The following is a 24,714-nucleotide window of genomic DNA, read 5'->3' as shown; positions in this document are numbered from 1 at the left end:
AACGCAACGGAAACAGTAATTAAAAATGTAAAAATCATAATTTTTGAAACCCGCCGCAGGATCCATGTGAAAAACATATATTTAATTCGTAGATCAGATTGTTTACCTTAAGAAGTTTTACCAATTAGTTTACTAATAGAGTTCCAAACCTTGTTCAATCACCACGCATCCCGATAGAGCGTAATTCGATGTGTACTAGCACAAATTTGTTTCTTCTTGCTCTCTCCATCTTCTCTCTTGGTGGCTAGGGTTTTAGTAAAAGTCTTGCACCCCAAATCAGCCACACAAGAGATATTATATAGAGAGTATAATAAGAATTATAACTCTTAACTAATTAGGAGTTATTATTAATTTGAAATTCCTATTTGTATAATAATTAAGTAACACTTAATTATTTAACAAATAAATTTCATAATTAATATTAGTAAATTCGAATATCAATATTTATCTAATTAATTAAGTCATACTTAATTAATATTATAAATAATTCGAGTTACTTTAATATAATTAAAATCCAATTTAAATTAAATAATCCTTCAAGCATTCTTAGTGTGTGACCCTATAGGTTATTATTACGTTGGCAACGAATTTTAAATCTAAAAACAATGAGTGGCATCTAGTAATACATCATTGCTACCCAAGTAATAATAATTGAATCGGTGATCGATTAAACCTTTCGTGAATAATGTACAATGTAATATAATCCCTTTAACCAAATATTATAGATTAAACTAGAGGCATGTAATGTGTCATCCTCATCATAGTTTAATCCAAGTTTCATTGAACAATGAGTAGACTATCTGTTATTCCTAGTGGACTAACAATGAGATTTACAGAAGGGGGGTTGAATGTAAATCTCAAAACTTTTTCAAGTTTTGAGCAGTTTTAAAGGCTGAGTGTTCAAGATAAACAAGTGTGTGAATTGCTTTAAGCTAATACAGACAGATATATATTCAAACACTAATAAAGAAAAACACAGCAGAACTTTAAAACTTTTCTGGTGGATTGTTGTTCCACCAGAGATGGTATTTCAGAAATTCTGTGATCTAAGAATTTGATCACAGCTGCATCCTAGTACAAATTAGATAATTTTTCTCTCAAGATTTTTCTAAACAGCTCTGGAAAAATTCTTATCTAATTACTAGCTGCTACTTGGTTTATATATATCACCAAGTTTACAAGTGAAGACAAAGATAAAATACAATAATAAAATAAGTTCTCCACTTGTTTCTTCTCCAGTTCACTCAAATACATTGTTGACTATTGCCTCTTTATGTTAGAGTAGAACGGCTGCTTTTTCTGATGTTCCTGAAATTAGGCTGCCACATCTCAGTTGTCTCTGTTCACCCATGTGCCTCTGTCTGCAGTTACAACTACCACTTATCAACTGCTATTTAACAGAACATCCGTTGAAGCCTTCATCCGTTGATGGCTTTATCCGTTGATGTGTTAGCAGTTGAAGCTCTATCCGTTGATGCACTCATCCGTTGAAGGATGTTATCCGTTGAAGCTTTAGAGACATCCTTTGAAGCTTTGTTTCTCATCCGTTGAAGGTCTTTAAGTTATCCGTTGACACCACTTCATTTATACAAATTTACAAGGCATGAAATATTTACAATTGGCCTTCCTATCTGCATATCCTCTAGTAGTCAACATGACTTATAATTTCCCTCAACTTCTAAGAATAATAACTTAAATACAGAGACTGAAATGTGCTACAACACTAGACTTATTTCTAAGTAAAGCTACACCATCAACGGATAGCCAAAGTGGTCTTATCCGTTGAGGCTACAAACACTAGATTTCTACTTAAGTGTTTTGTTAAACATATCATCAAACTAATGCACATATATTCCTAACAATCTCCCCCTATTTATGTCTATAAGAATTGTAGGCATAAATTCAGGGTTAACTTGATGATAACAAAACACTTAACAAATATATGAAATGAAACTAAGTAGAAATTTAAAAGTGCTGCAAAAGTGTATGTACTAGGAGGTAATTGAAGATTTACAGTATTTCCAAGGGTGCTCCTCTAGCCTGAGCAAATCATCTTTTTCTTCTTTGTTCCCTGGTTTTCTTTCCTAGCCCTTTGTCATTTTCCTCAATTTGGAGTTGGAGTTGTCTGAAGAATTCAGCTTCATCTTCATCACTGATATCCAACTTAGATTGCATTTCCTTGAGAGTTTCATTGCTGGCAATCTTGAGTTGGTCTTCAAGTCTGAAAAATCTTCTGACTCCTTTATCATCTCTAAATTCCATCAACCAATGAGGTGATTTGTGAATTGTAGATCCCTTTTCTTGAATGAGTAAGGTTCTGGGCAAAGCATTGGGCTCCCTCCAAGTTTTCCTTATGTTGGCAATCTTGTTGAGAATTTCAGTCTTGGCAGTCCTGGTAAAGCCAGAATCCTTTTGTATGGCTGAAAAGACTCTGATCAAGGTAGAGTAGCCTTCATTCAGAATCCTGTAGAGAGGCCATGTTCTTTCCCCAGCTCCTTTGTATCTGAACACCAATCTCTCTGGTAGCTGTCTGTAGGCAGCTATTCCCCTTACATCCTCCAGCTCATCCAGATAGAGATCAATGTCTGAAATTTCTTTTATGTCACAGATGTGAACATAATCATCTTTAGAAATGGGTGGCTTAGGGTTAGGTTTTTGTTTTTGAGTGAATTTCTTAGAGGTTAGGGGAGGTGTAGATTTGGATTTTCTTTTCTGTTTCTTTGGTAATGGAAGAGTGGTTAAAAAGGTAGGCAATTTGATGGTGTCCCAATCAATAGGTTCCTCTTTTGGAATGATTGGTTCACCATGGATGTTTATAGTGGGATCAGCAACAAAGGGTTTAGGTATGGAAGGTAGTGGTTTAGATATTGATTTGGTTTCTTCAGTGTTATCTTCACTCCTTCTATGTGCCTTGGCCTTTCTTCTATTTCCCTTCTGCCATTCCTCTCTTTCCTCCATATTTTCACCAAATATACTCCCAAGAACCTCATCTAAGTTAGCAATCTTGTCTTCACCCCTGACTTCAATTCCTTTCTTTTCTTCAGCTTGACTTGACTTTAGCTGTTGTTCAAGCTTTGCTTGTGCTCTTTTGTCAGCCTTGAGTTTTTCAGCTTCTTTCTTCAACCTTTTGGTTTCTTCCCTCTTGGCCTTTGGAAATTTGGGATGTCCTTGCATCACACAGATACTCTTTCCCTCTCTATAGATAAAGGCCATGTTCATTCTCTCAGCTTTGTCCTTGGTCTCCTTCTTCTTTATGATGCTAGCACCCAGAACTTTGTCTTCATCAGGCTTTGGAAGAGGAAAGTCCACTTCTTTCATCTGAGCAAAGTCTAGGGGGTTCTTTGTGGAGTCCTTGCTGGATCTAGTGTTGGGCTTGAGAACCATAGGTTTTAAATTCTTGAAAGAAGTCTCTCCAACCTTATTTCTCCTTTCTGGCTTGTGCTCCATATTGATTGGTTCAACCTTTGTGCTATGTTTCACAGATATTGATTTATCTTGTGTAGAGCCAAACAACTGTAGCATCCTTTCATCAATTCTCCTCCTTTGCTCTTTCACTTGAATTTCAGCTGCTGCCAGTTGGATTAAATCAATTCCATCAGGCTTTCCTTTGATTTGAATGATTGGAGATGTAGTGATGGCAGGAACTAGCACTTTAGATATTTGGATTTTTGTAGATGGCTCTCCTTCCCCTTCCCTTTTACTCTCCCCCTTTTTGTTATCATCAAGGAGAGGGGTCAAGCCCTGTGCTTTTGCCAGCTGCATAAGTAGACTTGTTTGAGATTGTTGGTTGTGAAGAATGGTGGCCACAGAATCTTCAATACCTTGAACTCTGTCTTCCAACTTGGCCAGTCTCTTTTCAGTATCTGATTCCTTTTTCAATCTCAACACAAAGTCCTGCATTGTACCATAGGGCATGACTGAATCCAATTTTTCAGAATTGTAGGATTTCAAGTCAGCAATATCCTTTCTGAGTTCATCCACACTCAGATTCTGTCTTACTTGCTGCAACTTCATGAGATGCAGTGAGTCCAGGTGAGCTGTAAGGATAGCCTTGGTACCAGCATGAGAAGTTTTCTGAATGGCCTGTTGAATAGTACTGATTTGTTTGACTAAGGAGACATTGAACTGCCCTGGTGTAGACTCCTTTGTCAAGGCCCATTCAGGTAGATTTGGAATTGAACTAGGGCCTTCATCTCCCCCTAAGTTCATGCTTCCATCAGAAGAAATAGAGTCATCATCATCAGAATTTACTCCAAATTCCTCAGATGACTCACCAGCTATAGAAGGCATCTTGTTAATAGCAGCTTTATCTCTTTGAAGAGATTCTGTTGTATGTACTAGATGTAGTGTATTTTATGCCTCCTCATTGCCCTGAGCAGCCAACAATTGATAGGCTAACACAGGATGAGTAAAAGTGTCAGCATCCAAGGAAATGTTATCAATTACAGCTTTGTAATGTTGCTGAAATTGTCTTTCCTTTTCAGCATCATCCACAATCATTGACTCACTTGCAATGGCTGGTTCCACCCTTATATCAGCTGTACCTGTCTTTCTCTCTTTTTCTCTATTTTCCTGCATCAGGGGCTCCCCCTGGCTCACACAACTCACTCCCTCACCTTCACCTACTAAGGTGGTACTCCTCTCACTTACTTTTGCCATGCTGGAAGAAATAGCATGCATATTTGAGCTCTCAATCTCTCCTTTTGCCTGGGAGCAACCCAGCCTCTCACTCAAATTATCACTCCCTTCCCTCAGTCCTAGAAGTGATTGTACAGTAATCATGTCTTCTACACTTGGAACTGTTTCAGTTGAGTGTGTAGAGACTATCAACGGATATGGAGTATCCGTTGAAGGTGAAACTGATAGTATCAACGGATAACTGCTGTTAAGCTTATCCGTTGAAGAACAACCACTTGTCAACGGATGAGTGATATCCGTTGAAGAAGGAAAAGAAGTAGAAATTGAAAGTGATATAACTGTTGAATCTGTGTGGATTGATTTGAGATTAGGTGACACAGATCCTTCAATTATATCTGAAAGAATTTGCGGGTGATCCAACAAATCATCTAAAAGATGATGATCACCTGTATTTGAGTGGGGCTCCTCCCTGAGTCGCAAAGAGGGAGAATCAGGAATTGATGGGAATAACATATCCACATCCAGAGATGGTGATGAAGTGTGTGGTGATTGATGTGTATTTATTGTGAGAGAATGGGGCTGTGACTCCACATTTGTTGGAGCCACATCAAACTGAGTTTGAGAAGGCATAGATACAGATGGATGTATCTGTGCAGTGTGTGCACCCTGTGTGGAAGATTGGGTTCTAGCCCTCTTTCTTCTAATAAAAGCTTTTGTTGGTGAGTGTTTGGCTTCAGTGTCCCTCCCTCGTTTGTTCTGTGTTCCTGGTTGGGAACTATTTTCAATAGTTACATCCTTTTGGGAGGATGCAACTAGGGATGTGCTAGTTACCTTTTCAACCACCACAGCTTTTTGAGAAACTGTGGCTTGGCTAGCTTGGAAAGCACTTATCTCTCCTTCATTATCCTGGGGGTTTCTTTGATGTTCACCCCTCCCCTCACCACTCACACCCTGTTCACTCCCCTCAGGGTTAATGGTAGGTGTTGCAACTATTGTCTTTTGAGAAACAACAGAGGTGGTTTTCTTTGTCTTTGATTTTGAAAGTTTAGTTTTGGTGACCTTGGTAGGAATCTGTTGGGACATTGTCACAGATTCCATGGCCACACTAGAAGATAAAGAAATAGAGGGGTTGGAAGAAGTAGGAGTTGTAGAAGCAGTTACCTCACTTACCTGAGGTGCCTTCATGATTGGTAGATACACCAATGGCACACTGCTGTTGAGATCCATTCTCACTAAATCTGCAAGAACTCTTTTCTCTTGTGCCCATCACTTGAGTTTATTATTCTCATTTGTTATGACCAAACCTTCAGCAATATGGTTAGCCAATAACATAAAGAATCTAGCATAATAGATGTTATTAGGTCTATTAGCTTTGTTACCTAATCTAGTACCCAATTCTAGCATTACATAGTTGCTAAAATTAAAATACCTATCAGAAACAAGCATATAGAGCATATTAACAAGAGATGAAGTTATGGCATCAAAATTACTAATCTTCCCAGAGAAAACCTTGATAAAGGCATCTCCAAGAAAACTCCATTCTTTCCTAAGGCCTTTTCTTTTAATTCTCCCTAAACTAGCAGAGTTAAGAGAATAACCTATGGAATCTAACATGCTGGATACATCATTATCAGTGTGTGGTGTCATGGCATTGTTCTTAGGTAATTTAAAACATGCTTGTAAATCATCACAGTTAACACAGTGATTTTTACCTTTGAGAGTGAAGGAGATAGTCATATCTATGGAGTTGAACTCAGCAGTTGTCCAAATCTCCTCAACTACTTCACAGTAAATCGTTGGGGCTTCCAGCATTGCATAGCTAAGTTTACAGTTTTTGATGAAGTCCATCATTTTGTGATAATCTGAGTGGGCTTCATTCTTTTCTACCAAAGCTATGAAATTGTTCTTCTCATAGATGAACCCAGATTGAGACATAATCTTTACTACTGGTGCCATTGTTGTGAGTAGAAATTGCAGAGAATAACTTGACGGTTTTGCAGAGAGAAAATGGTAAAAGCTTTGAAATTTCAAGAAAGTGTAAAGTAAAAATGAAAAATCAGAAGGGCTTATATACTTTCTCAAATTAAAAAGCATAAATAAAAGATTAAACAATAAATATATGTAAGTAAGTTTCAGCCGTTTAAGAATAAACTGTAAGTATTCTAATAACTACCTTTAAAACAAATACATACAGCTGTATGTATGAGTATCAACGGTTAAGAAAATAGAATCAACGGCTGTGAAACACCTGAATCGACTGATGTGACATTTCAACGGATAAGGTAAACTATCATCCGTTGAAGAGCACTTCAGCTTTATCCGTTGACGGATAAAAAAAAAAAAATTCCAGAAAAGTATATGTCTTTCAACGGATAATGAACATCCGTTGACAGAACAATTTTGACTTTCAACGGATAGGAAATATCCGTTGATGGAATAATCTGTGTTAAAAATCAAATTTGTTCTAGTAGCTAATACCTTTCATGCTTCAACTCAAATTGTAATAAGGACATGAATTTTAAGAGTAATTAAGCATACCTAGCTCACTTACTAATCTTGTGAATGTTGATTCATCAAGTGGCTTGGTAAATATGTCTGCAATTTGTTGTTCACTTGGAACAAAATGTAGTTCCACTGTACCATTCATGACATGCTCCCTAATGAAGTGGTACTTGATATCAATGTGCTTGGTTCTTGAGTGCTGTACAGGATTCTCTGTTATGGCTATGGCACTTGTGTTGTCACAAAAGATAGGAATTCTATCAACATGAAGTCCATAGTCAAGAGTTGATTCCTCATCCATAACACTTGAGAGCAGCAATTTCCAGCAGCAATGTATTCAGCCTCAGCTGTAGAAGTAGAGACTGAATTTTGCTTTTTGCTAAACCATGATACAAGCTTGTTTCCCAGGAATTGGCAGGAGCCTGTTATACTTTTCCTGTCTATTTTGCAACCTGCATAGTCTGCATCTGAATAACCAATTAGATCAAAGCCAGATTCTCTAGGATACCAAATACCTAAATTTGGTGTACCCTTGAGATATCTGAAAATCCTTTTGATAGCAATTAAGTGAGACTCCCTAGGATCAGCTTGAAATCTAGCACATAGACATGTAGCAAACATTATATCTGGTCTACTAGCAGTTAAATATAAAAGTGAACCAACCATGCCTCTATAACTTGTAATGTCCACAGACCTTTCAGTCTTATTTAATTCAAGTTTGGTGGCAGTGGCCATGGGAGTTTTTGCAGATGAACATTCCATTAAGTCAAACTTCTTTAAAAGATCATGAATATATTTAGTTTGACTAATGAAAATTCCATCACTAACTTGTTTAACTTGTAAACCAAGAAAATAGGTTAGTTCTCCCATAAGGCTCATTTCATAATTACTTTGCATTAGCTTAGCAAACTTTTTACAAAGTTTATTATCTTTAGAACCAAATATTATGTCATCTACATAAATTTGAACAAGTATACTAGAGCCATTAACATCCCTAAAGAAGAGAGTTTTATCAACAGTACCTCTAGTGAAGTGATTCTCCAAAAGAAATTTTGATAAGGTTTCATACCAGGCTCTAGGTGATTGCTTCAGTCCATAGAGTGCTTTCAACAGATAATACACATAGTCTGGAAAATTTGGATCTTCAAATCCTGGAGGTTGACTTACATAGACTTCTTCCTCTAATTTCCCATTTAGAAATGCACTCTTGACATCTATTTGATAGACTTTGAAATTGGCATGGGCTGCATAGGCTAGAAAAATTCTGATGGCTTCAAGTCTTGCAACAGGAGCATATGTCTCATCAAAATCTATTCCCTCTTGCTGAGAATAGCCTTTAGCAACCAATCTGGCTTTATTCCTTATGATAATGCCATTTTCATCCATCTTGTTTCTGAATACCCACTTTGTGTCAATAGGACTCTTGTTCTTTGGTTTGGGTACCAGCTTCCAAACTTGGTTTCTCTCAAATTGGTTCAGCTCTTCCTGCATAGCTAATATCCAATCTGGATCCAATAAGGCTTCTTCCACTTTCTTAGGTTCCTCCTGAGATAGAAAACTACTATATAGACATTCATCTTGAGTAGCTCTTCTTGTTTGCACTTTAGATGATACATCACCAATGATCAGTTCAAAGGGATGATTCTTGGTCCATTTCCTTTGAGGTGGAAGATATGCTCTAGATGAGGTGGTCTCAGTATTGTCATGATGTGAGACATAGTGTTGATTAGTTGAAACTCCCCCTGAGTTGTTGGTCCTTTGCAGGGAACTTGGAGTTCTATCAACTGATGATGTAATTCGATTATCCGTTGATAAACTATGATCAACGGATGCTTCATTTAGTACTTCAACGGATGATGCACTATGTCTTTCAACGGATACTGCATTGCCACTATCAACGGATGCAGAATTCTGACTTTCAACGGATGCAGTATTTTGTGCATTATCCAAGGGCATGTTTTGAATCCCTTTTGAAGTGTCATCTCCATCAGTCTCCTCTTCACTATCATCATAATATATCTCAATGTTGTCAAATTTGAGTCTCTCATGATGTCCCTCATCTGTTAGTCCATCAATCTTTTTATCATCAAACACAACATGCACAGATTCCATAACAATGTTGGTTCTTAGATTGTAGACCCTATAAGATTTTCCAGCTGAATAACCAACAAATATCCCTTCATCAGCCTTTGCATCAAACTTCCCTTTATGGTCAGATTGATTCCTCAGTATAAAACATTTACATCCAAAGACATGAAGAAAGTTTAAAGTTGGTTTTCTTCTCTTGAACAACTGATAAGGAGTCATGCCTTTAGCTTGATTGATCAAAGAAATATTCTGAGTGAAACAGGCACAATTAACAGCTTCAGCCCAGAAATATGTTGGTAACTTTGATTCTTCAAGCATTGTTCTGGCAGCCTCAATTAAAGATCTGTTCTTTCTTTCAACTACCCCATTTTGCTGAGGTGTTCTTGGAGCTGAGAACTCATGCATGATTCCATTTTCTTCACAGAACAGCCTCATTGACAAATTCTTGAACTCAGTTCCATTGTCACTCCTGATATTCCTAACCTTCAAGTCAGGATGATTATTGATTTGCCTGATGTGATTGATAATGATTTCACTTGCTTCATCCTTTGATCCAAGAAAATAGACCCATGAAAACTTTGAGAAATCATCTACAATCACTAAGCAATATCTCTTTCTTGCAATTGACAATACATTGACTGGTCCAAACAAATCCATATGTAGCAGCTGTAATGGTTCATCAATTGTTGTTTCAAGCTTCTTTTTGAATGATGCTTTCCTTTGTTTGCCTTTCTGACAAGCATCACACAGACCATCCCTTGAGAATTCAACAAGAGGAATTCCTCTTACTAAGTCCTTTTTGACTAGATCATTCATTGTCTTGAAATTCAAATGGGATAGCTTCTTGTGCCATAGCCAACTTTCAACTGGACTTGCCTTGCTGAAGAGACAAGTAATAGATTCTGCATCTGTAGAGTTGAAGTCAGCTAAGTACACATTTCCTTTTCTAACTCCAGTTAGAACCACTTTGTTGTCTTTTGTAAGTCATATGTCATAGCCTATTTGTATATTCGAGGATTCAACTCAACTCAAATAAGAATGTAATAAGTAAATAGTGGATCGACCGTCAGAGAGATCTCGCAAAGTAATATCTGTCAAAGGATTCAGAAACAAGGTTCATCTACAGACTTGAGGAGTTAATTCACTGGAAGAAGTTCAAGAATTTGATCATGCCTCAGTGATATAAATCAAGATCGTGGATTTAATCAAGTGACAGAGATCTCGTCAGGGTATCATTAATTACAAGGATTTAATCTGAAGAAAATCAAAGCGTCAAAGTCAAGACATGAAGAAACGTCACGGAAGTTAGTCACTCATGAACCAGACAGTACATCGAGTGTCAACGTTGAAGTGGCGGAATTGATTCATAATTCTCAGTGATTTTCAGAAGATATTCAGAAGAATGGATGCTGCTCAGGGTTAGTATTAATTCTCTATTAATTAATTAAGTCATATAATTTAATTAAGTAAATAAATTATATCTGCAAGGATTAATTTATTGATTAATTAAATTAATTGATTAATTAATTCAGAATTAATTTTAGGAATTTTCAGAATTTTAATTGGATTAAAATCTGCATTAAATCAGCAAGACAATTGAAAATGAACTAGCATGACAATCAGGATTGTCATACCGATTGTCATGCTAGGCCATTTTCGATAGTCTCACCGAAAGTTACACTGAGAGGCAGATTGTCTTGCTAGTTCAATGAGATAGTCTTGCTAGTTCATTTGATAGTCATTCTAGCTCAACTGATTGTCTCACCGAAAGTCTTGCTAGTTCAAAAGGATTGTCATGCCAGCTCTATTCTATTCGGTTGATTACAAAAAGACAGAAGCAGCAATACATTCACTATCAAGAATATCAAATCCATAAAAACAGAAGCCAAGAACATACAGAGAGAAAAAGCAGCCAAATATTTCATCTTATCTGCTAATTCAAAGATCAAATTTCTAGCTTGTATAGTTAAATCCAATCAACTAGAAATCACTCTCTTGTTCTTGTGTAACAATCTAGCGGATCAAAATCCCTAGAACTTAATCTCAAATCGCGTTTAGCATTTGATTCTAATTATTCTAAAAATAGAAAAAGTTCATGTCGAATTTATTCTAGATTTGTGATAATTGATTTGAGATTAATACCTTGTAATCGATACAGTTGTTGTAACACCCTTCAAGTTTAATAATATTCTTATTTAACTTGAATTTTGTTTCACATTTTTTATTCCACATTTATTCGATTATTTGGTACTGTTTGTATTCAACCCCCCCTTCTACAAACACATTGGGACCTAACAATTGGTATCAGAGCCTTCTGATTAACGAACAAATCAAGATCCTAGACTTTTGTGATTTTTCAACTCCTTGAATATTTATTTATTCAAAAATTCATAATGACTTCACATAAAGTTGGAACCGTTAAAATTCCACAATTTGATAAAGAGAATTATATCATGTGGAAGAAGAAGATGCTATTATTTTTACAAGTTGCAAATCCCAAATATTCAAACTTGTTAAAGAAGGGTATAAAAACTCCGATGGTTATTGAACCGGAGGTAATAATAGATGGTGTGGTGACTACTAAAGCTAGAACCTATCCAAAAGAGCCCGAAGATTTTACTCCTGCTGAGAAGGAAGAAGCCTCCTTGGATGCCAGCCTTCAATTAATATTAATTGATTCCCTTGATCCCTTGATGAACAGACATGTGATGAACTGTAAAAATTCCAAACACATGTGGGAAACTATTGAGGTGATTAATGAAGGCACAGAGGAAGTTAGGGAGAACAAGTTGGAAATCCTAACCTCTGAATATGAACATTTCAAATCAAATCCAGGAGAAGGAATTAATGAAGTGTTTGAGAGGTACAATGCGTTGATCAACAACCTGAACAATAATGGAAAGTATTATTCAATCAGGGAGGTCAACAAAAAGTTCCTTTTAACACTGCCAGCTCATCTTGAACATAGAATCACTGCCATTAGAGAAGCTAGAGATCTGAGTGAGATTTCTTTGGACAGGCTCTATGGAGTGTTAAAAACCTATGAGTTGGAGCAGATTCAACAGAAGGAAGTCTACGGGAAGGATAGAATGGTCAGCACATCTAATGCACTTGTAGCTGAAGGTCAACAACAACAACAATCTCAACAGTTAGAAAGAATGGTACAGTTTTCCAAGGGTGAGGAAAATGAGTTAGTAGCAGAATATGATCCTCCTACTACAAATCAATCAAGTGATGATTTTTATTCCTTGGAAGAGCTGGAGCAATTGGAAGACGAGTCAATGGCCCAAATTGTCAAGAGATTCTCCCATGTCAGATTCAGGAGGAATCCCAAGCTTAAGTACAAGTCCAACTACAACAAATTCCAGAAAGGTGGATCTTCATCCTCTAACACCAGCAGTGGTGGGTACAAAACAGGGATGGTTGATCGAAGCACCATTAGATGCTATAACTGCAATGAGTTGGGACACTTTGCCACAGAATGTAGGAAGCCAAAGCAAGTAAGAAAGAACTCTGAAAGGGCTTATCTGGCAAAGGGAAGAAGCTGGGATGATACTGACAGTGAAGATGAAGAAGAAGGAAATCTTGCTCTTATGGCTATTGATGGAAAAGCTTCATCGTCAAGAATAGAGGTAAAACTTTCTGATGCTGAAATGGTTTATCATCTAAGAGGTAACTTAGATTGTGCACGTCGTGATAATGAACTGTTAAGTTTACAGATCACAGACCTTGAGAAAGAGGTCAATGAATTAAGACTTGTGCACATTAATCAAGACAAATTAAAAGAACAGGTATCTTTTCTAGAGAATAGAGTTGACTGTTATAGAAAACTCGAAACTATTCTCAAAGACAAGATCACCGGTCTTGAGACTAAGGTTAGAGCCTACTTCAATTCTTGTTCGAAGGCTAAAGAGTTCTACAGTAAGCAAGCTGTTAATCAAACATCTGGAATAGGTTATGATTACAATGCTGCTATTGGAGAATTAGGCATAAACTCCCCTCCTCATGTCTGTGCTAAAGGGAGGGAAGTACCACATGTGCTTAAGGGTGTTGATGAACCCCTCTATAAAGCATCAATTGTTGAACCATTTGATGCGACCTCTTCTGTTATTCAAGAAGAAATACGTGCTGAGGATCATGCTTATGAGAAGATTGTTTCCAAGTCAAGTGAGTCGAAAGTTCCAGTCAAAGTTGTGAAAGCAACTGAGACTAACTCAGACACACATGAGTTGGAAAACAATAATGCCATGTCTACCATGCATAAATTACCTGCTGTTAATCACTCTCATGAAGCATGTAGTGTTGCTAATTGTATGTCTTGTGCTTTTAATATGATGTATGCTTATTTTAATGGTAAGCATGTGTCTAATGATAAGACTACTCCTCGTCAGCATGTGAATAACAAGAAGCATGATAGGTCTAAGACTGCTAGTCCTTCTAAGGCTAGAAAGGAGACATTTGTGCCTAAGCTTAAACAGAAATTTGTTAAGGCTGTTTACAAGGTCAAATGTTCAGTCATTGAGGATGTTGAGACCATTAAAATTAAAAATGTTGTTTTGCCTGACAAAGGACAGTTCTACAAGTATGCCGGGCCCAACCAAGTTTGGGTTCCGAAGAAGGCCTAATCCATTTGTAGTGCAGGGCATTAAACAGGTGTAACCGGTAGTGTGGCTTCTTGACAGTGGATCATCAAGACATATGACCGGAGATAGAGCCCTGCTATCAAATGTGGATTGAGAAAGCTGGCCCCCTGGTTACCTTTGGAGATAACAGCAAAGGTTTATCTGAAGGATATGGCTGTTTATAAGCTGGGAATGTTATCATTGTAATTTTGTATATTGTGCTAGGTTATTATCAGGAAGCAGTATCTAACATATAGCACCAGTGACGAGACTTGAGAATATTACGACATATCAGACACCTGCTGCACATTACACTTGGAATTGTACTCTAGTAAGATGTGTACAAGTGTACTCCTGGTTGGTAAGTCAAAAGAGGAAGTCAATGCACCACAGTTCATGGACTTTGCAGCTGCAGATCTATTGGACTATGCAATTTCTTCTTCACAATCTCACTTCAGGTTGGTATGAACTAGTATACTGCTCAAGCAATCGTTAAGGACATGGTATGGCACTCTAACAGAAGTTATAATTTTATATGAATAAGTAGAGTCGTCATATTAATAACTATCTTATCATTAGGCACAATCATATTGTTTTATATGTGCAGTGATATATTGTTTATGCAACATAACAATTAGTATCTAAAGTACTTGACAAGTATCGGTCAATGATATCTTGTTAACATTATGTTGCAGATATTTGTAAGTTTTTGACATGAATGAGAATTACTTAGACTTTACCCTAAGTGATCAATGTTTTATCAAAAACCCATTCATATTGAAAAACAAAATCAAACTTCTTTCTACATTAGTGATTTCTTATGTCATGTAAAATCTTTTGAAATCACTATTGTAAATCATTTTCTCTCTATTACCATATATTTCGTGTTACAGGTTCAGTCTCCAATGGCTTTCTTTCATTGACAGTCATGAGGTTGAAAACCCACAACGTCTATCCCAGACTGTAAAGACAAACACAGAAACAGAACCAACCAACACTCTCTTACCACTAAATGTAGTATGAATGAGCGTGAGGGAGATAGTGCCTTAGTGCACCATATAAGGAAGGTTCTGTAGTCAACCCAGTAGCTCTGTCTCCTACATAGATGAGTAGTATTTAAACCGAGACAACTGCTAGCCCCCATACATCTTCTCAAAAAGATGTAATGGCTGAAAAGGCACAAAAACAGTTACTAGATTCATTCTCTCAACAGGGTGCGTCTATTGAATTTTGCCTGTCAGCCAAGGTATCCGATGTAGTGTCACCACTTCAAACATAAACAATTCTTGATGCACAAGAAGAGGTTACACACACAAAGGATGAGTTGACGGAAACAAGAGTTTCGACCATTTTAAGGTCAGATTCGATTGTTCAAGGTTCGTTAGTGGACCAATTGCCTTTACAGGTGTTAGGAGAGGATACTGATCCAAAAGCCATATGTCAGTGGTCAGTATCTACCTCCCCAGGCTTAAATCCCCTGGATGCATCTGCGGATAGTGGATCTGACATAGGTAAAGATCGGCAACTTGTTGACAATGATTCAGATATTACCTGATAAGTCACAAGGAAATGTCTTCACAGACATTAGAAGGGAACTTTGATCTTTATGCTAAATTCGTTGGATCATTGTTTACCTTCCCAGAATTCAAATCTGGAACCCTAAAAAGGAAACTAGCAACTTGTAGATTATGACTCAGATTTATCTGACGAGTTTAACAAGGATGGGGATTTGTGAACTCCCATTGCACCACCTGTGACCTCCTTAAGGATGGCTAAGGTGAGAAACCTTGCAGGTATAGCTGATTTTTGGAGCTATGAGATGAGTGATACACTTGTGAGAATGAGTGTAAACACGAGTGGAGAGAAGAGTGAAACACATGTGAGGTACACTAAAACACAATCACACACTCACAGTGAGGAAGAAAGAGAAACTACTTGTTATTTCTTTTCCAACCAAGTGAAATATGAGAACTCCTTCAGACGACGGCATACATTCCTTCTTTAAGGGGGAGATAAAAGCTTAAGTAATAGTTTGGAGGATTCCTCAACTAAGGGGGAGAAATAGCAGGGAGGAAGAAAAAGATCCTATATATACACTACACCACACCATTGTTGTTTTTATCTGCAGATCCTATTGTACGGGAGAGGTGGTAAACACAAGGTGATTTCCTAGTAAGGGAAGAAGCTGTTAGGGGAGTACCATTGGTTTTTATCTGCGGATCCTATTGTACGGGAGAGGTGGTAAAACGAAGGTGATCTTCTTTAATCAGTTGATTCTCATAGGGGGAGAAGCAAGAGATATGGGCTTCTCAACAGGAAATGTGGTTGTACATGTGAAGATGGAACTACTTGAAGATATATTCAGTCTAGAGGAACATCTACTTGGAATCTGGAAAATGTTAAATCTCATCCAGAACTTTTCTGCTATTTACTTTGCATGTATGTTTATATCTTTTTCTTATTTGTTAGTTGAGTTATCCTCTAGGTATTTGTGTGTTATTGTCTAACAAACAAATAGGGGGAGATTGTAAGTCATATGTCATAGCCTATTTGTATATTCGAGGATTCAACTCAACTCAAATAAGAATGTAATAAGTAAATAGTGGATCGACCGTCAGAGAGATCTCGCAAAGTAATATTCTGTCAAAGGATTCAGAAACAAGGTTCATCTACAGACTTGAGGAGTTAATTCACTGGAAGAAGTTCAAGAATTTGATCATGCCTCAGTGATATAAATCAAGATCGTGGATTTAATCAAGTGACAGAGATCTCGTCAGGGTATCATTAATTACAAGGATTTAATCTGAAGAAAATCAAAGCGTCAAAGTCAAGACATGAAGAAACGTCACGGAAGTTAGTCACTCATGAACCAGACAGTACATCGAGTGTCAACGTTGAAGTGGCGGAATTGATTCATAATTCTCAGTGATTTTCAGAAGATATTCAGAAGAATGGATGCTGCTCAGGGTTAGTATTAATTCTCTATTAATTAATTAAGTCATATAATTTAATTAAGTAAATAAATTATATCTGCAAGGATTAATTTATTGATTAATTAAATTAATTGATTAATTAATTCAGAATTAATTTTAGGAATTTTCAGAATTTTAATTGGATTAAAATCTGCATTAAATCAGCAAGACAATTGAAAATGAGCTAGCATGACAATCAGGATTGTCATACCGATTGTCATGCTAGGCCATTTTCAATAGTCTCACCGAAAGTTACACTGAGAGGCAGATTGTCTTGCTAGTTCAATGAGATAGTCTTGCTAGTTCATTTGATAGTCATTCTAGCTCAACTGATTGTCTCACCGAAAGTCTTGCTAGTTCAAAAGGATTGTCATGCCAGCTCTATTCTATTCGGTTGATTACAAAAAGACAGAAGCAGCAATACATTCACTATCAAGAATATCAAATCCAGAAAAACAGAAGCCAAGAACATACAGAGAGAAAAAGCAGCCAAATATTTCATCTTATCTGCTAATTCAAAGATCAAATTTCTAGCTTGTATAGTTAAATCCAATCAACTAGAAATCACTCTCTTGTTCTTGTGTAACAATCTAGCGGATCAAAATCCCTAGAACTTAATCTCAAATCGCGTTTAGCATTTGATTCTAATTATTCCAAAAATAGAAAAAGTTCATGTCGAATTTATTCTAGATTTGTGATAATTGATTTGAGATTAATACCTTGTAATCGATACAGTTGTTGTAACACCCTTCAAGTTTAATAATATTCTTATTTAACTTGAATTTTGTTTCACATTTTTTATTCCGCATTTATTCGATTATTTGGTACTGTTTGTATTCAACCCCCCCTTCTACAAACACATTGGGACCTAACATCTTTCTTACTGGTGACAACACAGGCTTCAGAATTGAAGGAAACTGTATTCCCTCTATCACATAGTTGACTGATGCTCAGTAAGTTATGCTTGAGACCATCAACTAATGCAACTTCATCAATGATGACATTCCTTGTTGAAATCAAGCCATATCCCATAGTAAACCCTTTGCTGTCATCTCCAAAGGTTATTCTAGGGCTAGCTCTCTCCTTAAACTCTGTGAGCAGGGTGAAATCTCCTGTCATGTGTCTTGAACAGCCACTGTCCAAGTACCATAGATTTCTTCTTTTTCCCTGCACACCACCAAATCAATCAAGTTGATTTTGGTACCCAAGTTTCCTTGGGTCCATTCTTGTTAGCCTTTCTCCTAGACTTCATTCCTCCTGCATCTTTAGACTTAGGTAACTTTGAGTCAACCTTGGTCTTAGATGTAGTTGGTTGAGGTGTAGGGTTAGTCACAGAATCATTTGGCATATTTGGAATATGATAAGGCATGGATTGTGCAAACATGTTATTCCACATAGGCATATTGTATGGCATTTGAGGCATACTAAATGCAGTAAGATAAGGATTGTTAAAATATGGCATGTTTGCAAAATGTGCATAAGGATTCTGTTGAGACATAGTAGGCATAGCATGTAGAGGTGATACAGACATGTTAGGCACGGAAGAGGGTACAGGCATGGGAGTTTTCTTAATAGACTTGCAATTAGCAGATAGATGATTAACACTACTACAATGCACACAGACTTTTCTAGGAGCATACTTGTCAGGTGTGTAATTGTTATGTTTGTTAACCCCTACCTTCCCATTTCTATTAGATTTCCTTTTAGTTTCCTTTTTATCCTCAACCACTTTGAGCCTATTCTTTAACTGTTCTAAGGTCATGTGCCCTATATTCACCTTACTGACATCTTTGGATGTGCTTGCTTCTTCTTTGACAAAGTTCTTGGAAGTTGAACCAAACTTTTTGTTGAGTTTCTTTAGATTTTCACTTTTAGAAACATCTGCCTGTTTTAATTGAGGAACCTTCAACGGATGCTCCTTTTCTTCCTTCAACGGATAACTTTCATCATCCGTTGATTCCACATCCGTTGACAGCCCATCAATTAATTCCAGTTTCTTTTTGTTTTTATCCCAGGCAGTCTCACAGAATGATTCAATTCCTTAAACCTTGGCAATTTGAGCACTAACATCCCTAGATGTCTTCCAGGCTTTAATCACCTCTTGCTCTCTCTCTAATTGACTAGAAAGTATTTCTACTTTCTTAATAGATTCAGCTAGTTCATTTTCAACAGATATACAATGCAGCTTAGTTTTCTCTAGGTCAATCAACTTATCTTCTAACACAGCATTTCTATTACTTAAAAACAGATTGTTCTCTTTAATCCTACTATTTTCTTTAGCAAGAGATTTAAGAGACACACGCAAATGATACAATTCAGTAGACATATCATTAAAAGCATCATTGCACTCTTCTTTAGTAAGCTGTGTTACATCAGTAGTAATTACCTGGTTACTTGATGAACTAACTTCATTCTCCTCAGAATCAGCCATGAGAGCCAAGTTGACATATTCCACATCTTCATCCTCTTCTTCTCCATCAGCTGCCCAGTCTTTTTCTTGAGTTATGAAAGCCCTCTCCTTTTGCTTGAGCAGATCAAAATATTTCTTTTTGTAATCTACTTGGTCAAATTTTTTCTTTTCAGAAGTTGGCTTTCTGCACTCACTTGCAAAGTGTCCACTTGTACCACAATTGTAACACTTGAACTTAGATTTGTCCACCATGTTCTTATGAGGTTTAGTGGCTCTAGTGTTTTTCCTGAATTTCATCTTTGCAAATCTCCTGGACAGAAATACAAGATGCTCATCAATACTATCAGAGTCATCTTGACTGGAGTTGTCTTCATTTTCAGCAACTTGCTCTTTACCCTTGCTTGATTCCAGATTTCTTATACCATCTTTGGAGTTTGATGTAGATCTCTCAGTTTCTTGTCTGCATTCTCTCTCATTTTCAGCTACCAATGCAACTGAACCTCCTTTCTTTCTCCCCTTCTCCAATACCTCATCCTGTTCCAGCTCTAGTTCATAAGTCTTCAAGATTCCATATAATCTTTCAAGAGTGAAGTCCTTATAATCCTGAGAGTTTCTCAAGGAGACAGTCATGGATTTCCATTCCTTTGGCAAGGATCTTAAGAATTTAAGATTTGAATCCTTCACCTGGTACACTCTACCATACAGCTTCAGTCCATTCAACAGCTTTTGGAATCTGTTGAATGTGTCATTTAAAGATTCATTTTCTTCAAAATGAAAATACTCATACTGTTGAATGAGAAGCTGCATTTTGTTCTCTTTTACTTGTTCTGTACCTTCACACAGCAGCTGAACTGTGTCCCAAACCTCTTTGGCAGTTGAGCAATTTATCACATTATCAAACATATCCTTGTCAAGACCATTAAACAAAATGTTCATAGCCTTCTTATCCTTGTGGACTTCTTCTGTGTCTTCCATTGTCCATTCTGCTCTAGGTTTTGGAATGGATTGACCAACAGCAATTGTGGCCGTAGCAACTGTGGCTACTTTGTGGGGAATGTGAGGACCATTCTCAATGCAGTTTACATAACCTTCATCTTGGGAGAGTAGATGAAGGTGCATTTTCACCTTCCAGTGGTGATAACTGTCTTTGTCAAGAACTGGGTTTTTTACTCCAATATCCTTCTTACTCATCTTTGTTAGTTTCCAAGATCTTTAAACTCTTTGTTTGTCAAGAGCTTGCTCTGATACCAATTGTTATTCCTAGTGGACTAACAATGAGATTTACAGAAGGGGGGTTGAATGTAAATCTCAAAACTTTTTCAAGTTTTGAGCAGTTTTAAAGGCTGAGTGTTCAAGATAAACAAGTGTGTGAATTGCTTTAAGCTAATACAGACAGATATATATTCAAACACTAATAAAGAAAAACACAGCAGAACTTTAAAACTTTTCTGGTGGATTGTTGTTCCACCAGAGATGGTATTTCAGAAATTCTGTGATCTAAGAATTTGATCACAGCTGCATCCTAGTACAAATTAGATAATTTTTCTCTCAAGATTTTTCTAAACAGCTCTGGAAAAATTCTTATCTAATTACTAGCTGCTACTTGGTTTATATATATCACCAAGTTTACAAGTGAAGACAAAGATAAAATACAATAATAAAATAAGTTCTCCACTTGTTTCTTCTCCAGTTCACTCAAATACATTGTTGACTATTGCCTCTTTATGTTAGAGTAGAACGGCTGCTTTTTCTGATGTTCCTGAAATTAGGCTGCCACATCTCAGTTGTCTCTGTTCATCCATGTGCCTCTGTCTGCAGTTACAACTACCACTTATCAACTGCTATTTAACAGAACATCCGTTGAAGCCTTCATCCGTTGATGGCTTTATCCGTTGATGTGTTAGCAGTTGAAGCTCTATCCGTTGATGCACTCATCCGTTGAAGGATGTTATCCGTTGAAGCTTTAGAGACATCCTTTGAAGCTTTGTTTCTCATCCGTTGAAGGTCTTTAAGTTATCCGTTGACACCACTTCATTTATACAAATTTACAAGGCATGAAATATTTACAATTGGCCTTCCTATCTGCATATCCTCTAGTAGTCAACATGACTTATAATTTCCCTCAACTTCTAAGAATAATAACTTAAATACAGAGACTGAAATGTGCTACAACACTAGACTTATTTCTAAGTAAAGCTACACCATCAACGGATAGCCAAAGTGGTCTTATCCGTTGAGGCTACAAACACTAGATTTCTACTTAAGTATTTTGTTAAACATATCATCAAACTAATGCACATATATTCCTAACACTATCATATCAAATCAACATTTGAGCGTGGCCACGCATTTCATAGTCTAGCTCACACAAGAGGCCAATAATATCACTCCTAAAATAGGAGGGTTATATCCTATCTAGATCATTCATATTTCTCATACGATTCATAATATACCTAATGTCCACTCTTATCATTACCCGATCAAGGATAACTTTTAATGGAATCAATGTAAATTAATTCTCGTATAGAAATATAATGACTTCAGGTCTAAGGACCATTACATCATTATCACTGTGAGAATTACTTATGACACAACAGACATGTAGAATCTCACATTGGGTCTGTCCAGCACCATGTACATATACATCTTCCTGTGTTTTTGACTTTAGTATCATCATACCTATGATCAATGAGATGTGATCATCAGTCAACAAACACACCAGTCTTAATGCATTATTATTGTCCTTTAATAATAATACTCGACTAGGGACCTTTAGAAATATTTATACTATTCTCAAAATCTCATTTCTAAGTCATGTACTTAGAGATATAGAATTACATATCATATTCCAAGGACATTTATTAATCTAATATTTATATCGCAGTAAATTAAGAATTAATAAATTACAAAAGGGAATAATCGATAGAACATAAACATTAATAATCCTAATGTCTTAAAATAAACATCATAGTGTTGTCTCTAGGGCACAAACATTAACAATCTCCCACTTGCACTAGAGCCAATCACCCATGTATCTAATACTCATGGAACTAGTATGACCATCGTGCTTCTGCTGCGACAAAACCTTAGTCAATGGGTATGCAACACTATCATTACTATGCACTTTACATTTATATCTCCTTGATCATTAATCTCATTAATAAGGTGATATCGCCTAAGGACATGCCTAAACAGTCTCCTTGGCTGTTTCAAAAAAATATCAATATATTCGGTATCCTTTATAGAATCATCAATGTTCTTGCTGTGAACTAATCCAGCTAACATCACTTATATTTAGACAAAACACAAACCAGACATAGACACATAATCATCCTTGTCTATCCAGAAATTAGGTTAAGAAACTAGTATCAGTGTAACCCTTTACAACCAGTTCCCTGTCTTCTCCATACACCAAAAATAAATCTTTAGTCCTCTTTAAGTACTTAAGAATATTCTTAAAAATTATCCAGTGACCCTCACCTGGATTAGAATGGTATCTGCTTGTCATGCTCAAAGCATACGAAATATCAGGATAAATACATATCATTGTACACATTATAGATCCAATTCTTAAAGCATATGGAGCTTTCTCAAACAGCCCTTATCATCTAATGATTTAGGGGGCAATTATCTTTTGATATCACTATCCCATGAGATATCGAAACATATCCTTTCTTTATTTCTTGCATCCTAAAATGATGCAATATTTTATCAATGTATGTACTCTAACTAGGTCGATTAATCTTTTCAATCTATCTCTATAGATCTTGATCCTAAATATATAGGTAACATCACCTAAGTCTTTCATCGAGAACCTATTTCTCAACCAAGTCTTAACAGCCTGTAGAAAAAATATGTCATTCCTTATCTATTATATGTCATCTACATATAATACTTGGAATGTCACATGGCTCCCACTAACCTTCTTGCAAACACATGGTTCATCTTCGTTTTGAATAAAGCCAAACTCTGTGACCGTTTCATCAAAATGAATATTCATTCTCCTTGAGGCTTGCTTCAATCTATAATTAGATAGAAGCAACTTACAAACTATTTTAGCAAACTTTAGATCGACAAAACCCTCAGGTTGTATCATATATACATCCTCTTCAAGGCTCCCATATAAAAAAGAAATTTTGACATCCATTTGCCAAATCTCATAGTCAAAGTAAGAAACTATTGCTAACAAAATCCTGATAGACTTGACCATAGTAACCGGTGAAAAAGTCTCATCATAGTCTATACCATGAATTAGTTTGAAACTTTTGCCACTAGTCGCGTCTTATAGGTCTGTACTTTACCATCCATGTCAGTTTTCTTCTTGAAAACCCACTTGCACCCTATAGGTTTTACCCCTTCGAGTGGATCAACTAAAGTCAATACTTTATTTTGATACATGGATTCCATCTCGGATTTCATGGCCTCAAGCCATCTCTCAGAGTCTGAACTGTTCATAGCATCTTGGTAGGTGAGAGGATTATCATTATCTCTAAGCATCACATCACCATCTTGAGTCAAAAGAAATTCATAATTTCTCTCGGGCTCATGGTGAATCCTACTAAATCTACGAATAACATGTGTTTCTTGGACATGATAACTTTCAACATTTTGATGTACATCCTGATCTTATTCCAACTCTGGTTCAATGTTATCATGTGGTTCTCGATCTTCATTGAGATGTATTATCCTTCCACTGATTTTCTTAGAAAGTAGTTCTCCCTCAAGAAATACAGCGGCCCGAGCAACAATCACTTTGTTCTCGGAAGGATTATAAAAACTATACCGTAGTCTCACTTGGGTATCCCACAAAATAACATCTATCTAATTTTGGTCCAAGCTTGCCAGAGGCTAAACATTTTACAAACGCTTCACGTCCCCAAATTTTCATAAATGACATGCTATGACGTTTATCAGTCCATATCTCATACGGAGTATTTTGAACCGCTTTGGTCGGAACTTGGTTAAGTGTATATGCAGCCGTTTCTAGAGCATAACCCTAGAAACTGATTGGAAGATCTCCTTGACTCATCATCGATCGCACCATGTCCAACAAGGTACGATTTCTCCTCTCATAATCTCTATTCCATTGAGGTATTTCAGAAGGAGTAAGTTGTGATACAATATCATACTCCTTCAAGAAACTCTTGAATTTGAGGCTTAAGTATTCTTCTCCACGATCTGATCGTAAAACTTTTATACTTTTCCCTTGTTTGCTTTTCTACTTCGGCCTTATATTCTTTGAACATTTCAAAAGAATCGGATTTGTTCTTCATAAGAACCACATATCCATATCTACTAAAATCATCAGTAAATGTTATAAAGTAGTATAAGCCACCCCTTTCCATCATACGTATTCGACCATATACATCATTATGTATAAGTCCTAGTCGTTCGGTGGCCCTTTCACCTGATCAGGTAAAAGAAGCTTTAGTCATTTTGCCAATGAGACAAAGTTCGCATCTTCCGTATGATTCAAAATTAA

This window comes from Apium graveolens, chromosome 4 (genome assembly GCF_009905375.1).
Source record: "Apium graveolens cultivar Ventura chromosome 4, ASM990537v1, whole genome shotgun sequence".
NCBI classification, from domain to species: domain Eukaryota; kingdom Viridiplantae; phylum Streptophyta; class Magnoliopsida; order Apiales; family Apiaceae; genus Apium; species Apium graveolens.
This window is presented reverse-complemented; position numbering follows the sequence as displayed.